Below are 8,728 nucleotides of genomic sequence, written 5' to 3'. Positions count from 1 at the left end.
CTTTTTTTATTGTGAAAAGTGTTGGTTTAATTTACTGCATATTATCAGCCACATTGGTTCAAGGAGAAAACTTTTTCTCCATCATCGGCTTCAAAATTGAATCAGTAGCTAAAACTAAAAACTATAAATGTTTTAGACTAGTGATAGCCCATTGCTATTTTTCATTCTTTGAATGTAAACTAGCATGATGCATTAAGGCTTATCATTTATTCACTTTGTTTTTCTTTCTGTTACCACTGTATGCCCTTATTGTGTTGATCCAAATCCCTCAGAAGAACTGGGGTGGTCCCATGCTGCCTTTTTGACCAGCTGCTGTGTTTACCATTAAGGGTGATGTTGTTGTTTGAATCTGACTCCTGCTAGTGAAAATCATTTTAGCAATATTAATATATTAATAACATGCACAACAACTACTTAGATTGGTAACATCACGTGTTTTTGCTACATTTTATAACTCATTCTTTATGTTTCCCTGAAGCTGCACATCTACTGTATGTAACAAAGGTCAAGGTCTGACACAGTTTTGTTATATGTACAAATACAATGTCTGTAAAAGCAGAGGTGGAAGAAGTACTCTTAGATCTTAGCAATACCACAGCAATACCACAGAAACTCATGGATACAAATTGTTAAAATCTTTTAAACTACAAAAGTATTGGTATTAAAATATACTTCAAGTACCAAAAGTAAAAGTAACCATTATGCAGAATGGTCAATTTAAAAATAATATATTATAATATTGGGTTGCAATTATTAATGCATTAATGTGGACATCACTTTAGGTAGAGCTCATTTTACTACTTTATATATGTTATCTGCCTGGTAGCTTGTGAATTTCCCCTGTGGGATCAATAAATGTGTATCTCAATCTATAATTTTACATCATAATTTATTTGTAAATAAAATTTTGTATTATTAATTTGAATATGCAAAGTAACTAGTAACTTAAGTTATAAAATTAATTTAGTGGAGTAAAGTACCACATTTGCCTTTGACAAAGTAGAAAATGGAAATACTCAAGTAAAGTACAAGTATTTTTAGTTACAAGGGCATTTGTACTAAATCTACTTGGTTACTTTCCACCACTTTGTTAAAATAATCTGTCGGCTGTTTGACACATCACAAACCAGCTACCAGACAGTAGGTGACGATGGTTACTAATACGTTTGGCTTCCAGTACATTCAGTTTATTAAAAAAACTAGCGAATTGTACAAAGAAAACACTTAACGGTTAGTGCATTTCAGTATTCGTGAGCCCTCCAAGTCTGCTGAATATCTTTATCAGTTTACTAGATTGTCCAGTATTAGCATCGTTGCAGTCTCGGGGTTGCACCTGAGATAATTACAAACATATCTTGTGGTTGGATTATGGTTCACCATTTTAAGAGAAATTGTCTCTTCTACCTTTGATCTTCATGTTGGATTATTGAACAATGCTGCAAAACAGTGAGTCTTTATAGAAACCTTGCGCTTTAATTATGATGCATGCACACTAGGGCAAAAAGAAATGAATCGATTAGTCATCAGTAAATTAATTTGCAACAGTTTTGATAATGATTTAGTCATTTGAGACATTTTTAAAGCACAAATTGTGAAAAGTCACAGGTTCCAGCTTTTCAAATGATTGATTTGAATGAATGATTTTTCTGGTTTTCTTAGTCTTTTATGATAACAAACTGAAGATCTTTCAGATTTAGATTGCTGTTGGGACAAAACAAGACATTTGAAGATACCACCATAAGCTCTGGGAAACTGTTTTTTAATATTTGCTGACATTTTATAGACCAAACAGTTAACCAGTTTATTGAGAAAATAAGCTGGATATTCCTGAATAATGAACAGTAATTGTTTGTTGCCGCCCTAACACCCAAATTTGATATTTATAGTGATCTGAAACATTTCTTTGTCATAAAATCTCATCGTAGCTATGCAGTACATGGAGTACAGTATATTGTATACATGATGTGTCATCCAAGTATGGCCACCCACAAATCCTGGAACAAAGATTTTAGACAAGACGAGGATACATCCATCCATCCATCCATCCATCGTCAACTGCTTATCCTGCGTACAGGGTCGCGGGGACGAGGATACATATTACACAAAATAACACAAACGTGCTTTAAAATGTGAGCTCACAACGACGACAGTGTTTTGAGTATGGAAGCCTGTTCCTTTCAGCCTGGCATACTATCAAGCACTGAGCTTAAAGCCATTCATGTTCAGTCCACATCAATTCAGCCTTTTTTTCCTCACCAATTGCTGCCATGAGTGTCTGGAAAGTTGAGAGGAGGGTCTTGCTCTCTCACAAGCCAGATTGACCTGCTTTTTGTCCAGACAACTTCCAATAAGAACTGTTCTTTCATCGCTGTCTTGCATTTGAGTCTCGTGCATGCGTCTAAATCTAAATAATGCGACACTTGTGTTACTGGTAAAAGAAGTAGTAGATTTCAAGTGTACAATGTATAAATAATCAGAATAAATGTGTAACAGTGGTTCCTTTTTGAAAAGTCTGTCAATCCTCCTCACTATTATATTGGTTATTATACATTTTTGAGGGGGGGGATGAAAGCAAGTGGCAAAGTTAAACACATTCATCAACAACGCTATGATTTTGCTCTCATATGTTTGTGTAATATATTCCTGCTTGCTGGACAAACCGAGGCTCTCGAGTGTACGCCTTCATTCTCCCCTGCCCTACTTTTATTTTTATCAGTGAATAATTATTTAGAGCAAGGTCATTTTGATCTTCTGCCTCAATAGGCCTCAATTAAATATTCATTCATTCTGATGTGGCCTCCTCTGCAGCTTCTTTGGTATGTGTGTTAAAGAGACAAAAGGCTGTTTTTGATTACACAAGCTTGGGCTTTTTTCAAAGAGATGTGGCATCATTATATAGAGTTAAACAATCTTTTTCACTGATCAACAGAGTTGTTGGTAAAATGTTTACTTTGGCTAGGATTAGTGATTTTGCCCTTGAACAAAATCTATTCCGTTTGCAAAGCTTAATCAAGCCATATCTGCAAGGCTTCTGTTCCATGTGTCATGCTCTACTGCTTCATCATGAATTTAAGCAATTTATCTCTGACTACGGCCAATTTGGTTGACTATTGCTTGTAGGCTAGATTAATCCAAACTGAAATTGTAACAGTATGCGTTAAAAGTGCAGGGATTGCAATCTTAGTCCGTTTTGTTGATCCGACTGGTAAATGTTCATGTTCATGAAAGAATACCTCCACAGCTTGACAAGCCATGTCCGGGCTTTCCTATGATTGCCGCTGTACAGAGAAAACCCTTTTAGATTCAGATAACAGCATATCCCTTACACTTTTGCCACCCTCAGACCAAATGTTAAATGTTTTGCCCCATAAGGAGGACAGGATAAGCCGTTGCATAGCAGACATTTTGACTAAGAAAAGCACAGGTGATTAATAACATTAACAACAGCTGCGTTCCACTCAAGTGTGACAATGAATCAGGATGCACAATAGTGCTGTGTGTGCTCTGTCCAAAATTCCTACCTCAAAAATTCCAACAACGTCCTGCACACACCCCACAACACCTGCGTCACACAAAAAGTATCTAAAATCTCAGTTGACTGCTTAATAAAGATTTAACAACAGAGTGGCTATTATATAGGGAGTAGATGTAATGAGTGAACGAGGGAGTGAATTCGGACATAGACAGAAACAGAAGCAGCCTAATGTAATGCAGCCGTCTTTAATTCATTCTTTAACCTGCTTTAACTACTATGAAATTTCAAAATGTGAATGTGAATGAAAAATCTGCTCTGTTGTAATTCACGTTATATCCTCGTTCCTTTTACAGCTGATTGGTTATGTATGGAGCATTTTATATGTTAAAATATTACCAATGATGTTTTGTTTTGTGTATCCAGCATATTGGTTGCAGTCATCTAGATATAAAACACAGAAATATTATATTCAAGTTAACCATTTGGTCTTTTTTTCCAATAGTTAGAGGTGAAAAGTGACTACTTACAGCTACTCTTGTTAAAATACTTTTTTAAATATCTTTCCTGAACTCTTTATCAAAGAGCTTCTACCTTTATAAGTTGTTTTATATGGTTTCTTATGAAGTAGTCATAGTATACTAATGTGGTATGTTGTGATCACAGTCTGGGTATTGGCATCTGTCTTGTTTCAAATTACATCACCCAAGTTATTTTTTAAATTACATAGGTAGGCAACTACACTTTTAGGTGACAAGATTTTAATAAAAATGACTGGTTCTGAAGAAACTGGAAATTCAGATCACTCAGATCTATGTAATATTAAAATAAATATAGCCTGCTTATATTTGAGTACAACATTTTTTCTTGTTTTTTGTTTTTTCACTATTGTGTCTTGGCAAAGAAATTGTCGTTTTTGATCCTGTCAGCGAAAATGTCATAGGAGAGAAGAAATATGCTCACTGAAGACTAAACTCATTGGAGGAAGTGTACAACGTCAAATAAACAAAAAGAAAGATGTATTAGTACTAATATTAGTAAAAATGTAAGTTGGCTGTTGTTCTAGCTAGTTGTTTCCCCCCTTTGAACAAATGTGAGTCCTCTGATAAGTCTTATTATTCCTTTTCACTATATGGAACATATCTCTAGCCCTGCCATTACATTTATCACTTGATTTAGCAAGTATCTGAAAGCGCAGTGGGTGAACAATAGGTCCAAGGATGATTTGCACATGAATGATGTCTGTGAATGAGAGTGGGTTACAGAGGAAGGCTGTCTCTCCATAGACGGGGCAGGAAGGTTCGCTCCCCTTTGCCCCCACTCCAAAGACCAGGTGAGATTCTCCGACACAAAGGGCCAAGTGAAAATCTGTTCAGCATGGGTGCCTAAAACCCTTATTATGGTGATGCTTTATGGAGGATTTCAGTGGACGTATATAAAAGCACCGAGTTGCTCCCGTCTGCAGCTGGATACCGTGTCTTTATGGTTTGCTGTTACGTGTCCAGAAGGCTTTGATCTTTTGATTACAATACCATATTTTTGCAATTGTACAAAATGTACAACAGTCTCCATTTCTGTGTGGAACGTCTGTACCAAGGCTGTTCACAATAGCTTGTGTATTTATCCTGAACTTATCCCACTGTGCAAAATGCATTTCATTTGTCCTTGGTTCCCCCAAAATAAACTTTTATTGATTCAACTTTGTCAGCATAGCTAGCAGTGATAAGAGACCAGGGTGAGAATCAGCACATAGAAAGACTGAAGGATATATCATTCTTTGAATTGTAACTTGACAAAAATATATTTTTTGAAATTCTTCTTTTTTGAAAGTGGCTCTATTCCTGTTGGTACTTTGTTACTCGTTTTATTTGGTATATTTAGGTTGACACTGTTCAATTAGATATACCTGGAACATATGTATGCTATCTTTAAATGCATGGCCCAGTCTCCGCACACATTAATCCGAATTATGAGCATCATATTATAAACAGTGGTGGAAGTATTTGGAACTTTTACTTAGGCAAATATTCCAATACCACAGCATATACATATATTTGGGTTATAATTATTAATGCATCAATGTGTAAGCATCACTAAAGTTGCAGCTGGTAAAGGTTTGCATCAATTTAACTACTTTATATACTTTACCTTCATCCATAAAAATACTTCATAATTTATTAGTTGATTAGATTTTGTAGTGGAGCAACAATACAAATAATATTTCCCTCAAAAATGTAGTGGAGTAGAAAGTTGAAAGTAACATTAAAATGGAAATACTCAAGTAAAGCACAAGTGCCTCAAAATTGTACTCGTACAGTACTTGAGTGAATGTACTCAGTTACATTCCACTACTAAAATACTGCAGAACCACACCAGATAGGATTCATTCACCTACCAAATCTGCTTCCATTCATTCCATGTAAACAGCGAGCAGCTTGTTGTAAAATATGCATGATGGCATATTTTGACAAACCAAACACATGACTCTGCAAAATATGTGGGACAAAAGTCAGAATTCAGCTAGTATGCATGCAAATATGCACAATGTTCGTCATGCAAGACATTCAGTTTTGACTTGCAAATGCTGCCTAGAGGAAGGAGACAGCTACTGTTGCCTGGTGCGTCAAAACACACTGTTAGGGAAACATAGCCAGTGAATAGCATAATCATTAGCATCAGTTTTTCTCTTAATGAAATAAATTGTTTTGGAAACATATTACAGATTTAAACTCATGGACATCAAAGTAATGAAATTATTTACTTACAAAATCCATTCTCTCCAACTCAGTCAGTTGGCTGGTCACATTATTACAAAATGCGGCTGGTGCGTGACCGCACATGAAAAAGCAAATGCCTAGTTGGGTCATGCAATTACATAATTTTGTCTGTGCATGCTATATTGCATATATTTTACATGAAGGTAGTCTTGATTGTGGAGTAGAGTGCATTTTTGTTTGCAAGTGAGTTAAATTATTTTCACTTCAGTGTTCCCTCCATAAAAAGCTATTGCAGTAAAACATTAATTACTAAAAACATTCAGAGGGAACAAATATCACTTAAAATACATGATTTAGAGAGCTAGATTCTGATACATTCCCAGGTATTGGTGCAATTAATTCTGGTTTAAAAGGCGTGGTTCTCACTTGCCCAATTGAAATGAATTAAAGGAGGAGGAGGAGGAAAGAATTCAGAATTCAGTCAGAATTACTCTGCTTCCAACCATGCCTGGAGTGAACATAACCAATGTGGCCCAGTTTTACTCATGCCTCTAGTCCATTTCTGTGATCCTTCGTATGAGGGGACAAGAAGGGCCCGCTATGCACAGCCATAATGAAGAGACCCAGACTGAAGCTGTGGTCAGAGAGCTCCAAGTCTAGATTGCCAGATTCCTGCTCGAGATGCTTCAAATCACATTATAATTAACCGCATTTAGGATGGAGAGCAGAGAGTCCCTGCTTAGAGCTATTCCCATGATTCTCTCTCTCTCCCTCACACACACACACTCTTCCTCCGTCCCCATCTCTTGCTGTCCCCATTTTCAGTTTGGGTAATTAATATGGAAAGATGGAAAGGCATCATATTCTACAAATTCCTATGAGATTGGGTTGCAAAAGCTGTTAAAGCCAAGTAGGTAAATTAGTATTCATGCAGGTTTTCCTGTTGCAAGTCATCTTTCCCTGTGGGACCAAGTAGTAGATTGGGTAGACAGGCAACGCTCATCCTTGATTATGTGAGCTGAATGCCACCACGGAGCCGAAGCCCAGCAGGAAAAAAAATTCCTTAGGCAGTAAATCAATTTCTGTGACCTGCTAAATGTAATTGACTACACTCTAATTCTTTAACCCTGTGTATGAGGGTGAAAACACATCCTGAGGTAGAATGATTACCAGCTATTATACAAATCCATGGTTTCTGTATCAGTTAATAACCATTTACAGCAAAATTATACATTTGCCATGATTCAGTGGCAATAAACAATTGCTTTAATGCACTAGTCATGTCTTTGTTTAGTCAATCAGCTGGATCTCAGAAAACCACCTATTATTCAAAACAGGAAAATGGCTTGAGAGTTTTTTGCTTTTAGATACATGGACATTTGTATGTAAATTGAGATGTTAATATTTCAGCTTGTGCTGAAAACTGGATATGGCCTTTAATGTTATGGTTCATACACCATAGGATTCATAGGGAGCATTTGAGGCTGTTACACTACATAAAATGCTTTGGTGATTGTGGATCCACATTACTGTAGTTTCAGAGTCTTTGCACAGCATAACAAATGTTATAAATATTTGATTATGCCAAATACACTGTCAGATATTTGTTTGACTGACAATGCACCATTTTGTTGTCCTTTTCAGTACATTAGTACATAATTTCATTCATTAACGTGTTCTCTCAAGGCTTCTTTGTCCATCCAGTTTGTGACACACAAGCTCATTGACAGTACATGTATCCCTGGCCTCATCTTGACTAGTTGTCAGCGGGCCCAGGACACCGGGTTCTGACTTTGGCCAGATTAATTAGCAGTCCATCCTCAACAGTCCGTTCCTGCATTCCTATTAGACCCAGCTCAGCAATCTACTGGAAGGTAATTTGGTGCTCCATGCACACAGGGCGCAGCATTGACACCTTATGCTTCGTGATTGAAGGCAATCTCCTGGGGACAGCGCTAAATTTATTCATAGTACGCTCTCCCACAGCCACTAGAGACGTGTCTGTGCCCGCCTGCCACACATCCACAGATTTCCTGCTCTGCATCTTTCCCCGAATGCACAAATAATACTAAATGATCTGTGGGAGTTGTTGCAGTGTCTTTTATTCCTCTTTCTCTCCTTGCAGGGACCTGGTGATCTTGGAGTGAGTGACCTGCCTCTGCTCCATGGATGAGTCCTGAAATGAAGACAATGCATAATGTCAGGCTAGTGAATGTTACTGCATTTACAAATCTTCACCCTTATAACCTCTTCCATTCCCCCTTTCCTCCAAAGAAATACACATTAACAAACTTACGCACACATGCTGTTCAGTGCAGCTAGGTCACAGGAAGTGGCATTGATGTAATTCCTTGTTGATGACTGAAATCTGTTGATAGCAGAGACATTAGCAAAGGTGATCAAAGCAGATTAGCTCAAGACACAGCAGGGGGATTGGTCGGACTCCCTGTCATTAACATTGGCTGTTATCTGGGAGTCGGCACGCTCCCTGGTCCTCACTGAGGGAATACAGGGTCAGCAATTAGCATGGAGTAGAAAT

The sequence above is a fragment of the Micropterus salmoides genome, unplaced genomic scaffold (assembly GCF_014851395.1).
Source record: "Micropterus salmoides isolate LMB-PRFRI ecotype aquatic unplaced genomic scaffold, ASM1485139v1 Ms_hic_scaffold_19, whole genome shotgun sequence".
Lineage (NCBI taxonomy): Eukaryota > Metazoa > Chordata > Actinopteri > Centrarchiformes > Centrarchidae > Micropterus > Micropterus salmoides.
This window is presented reverse-complemented; position numbering follows the sequence as displayed.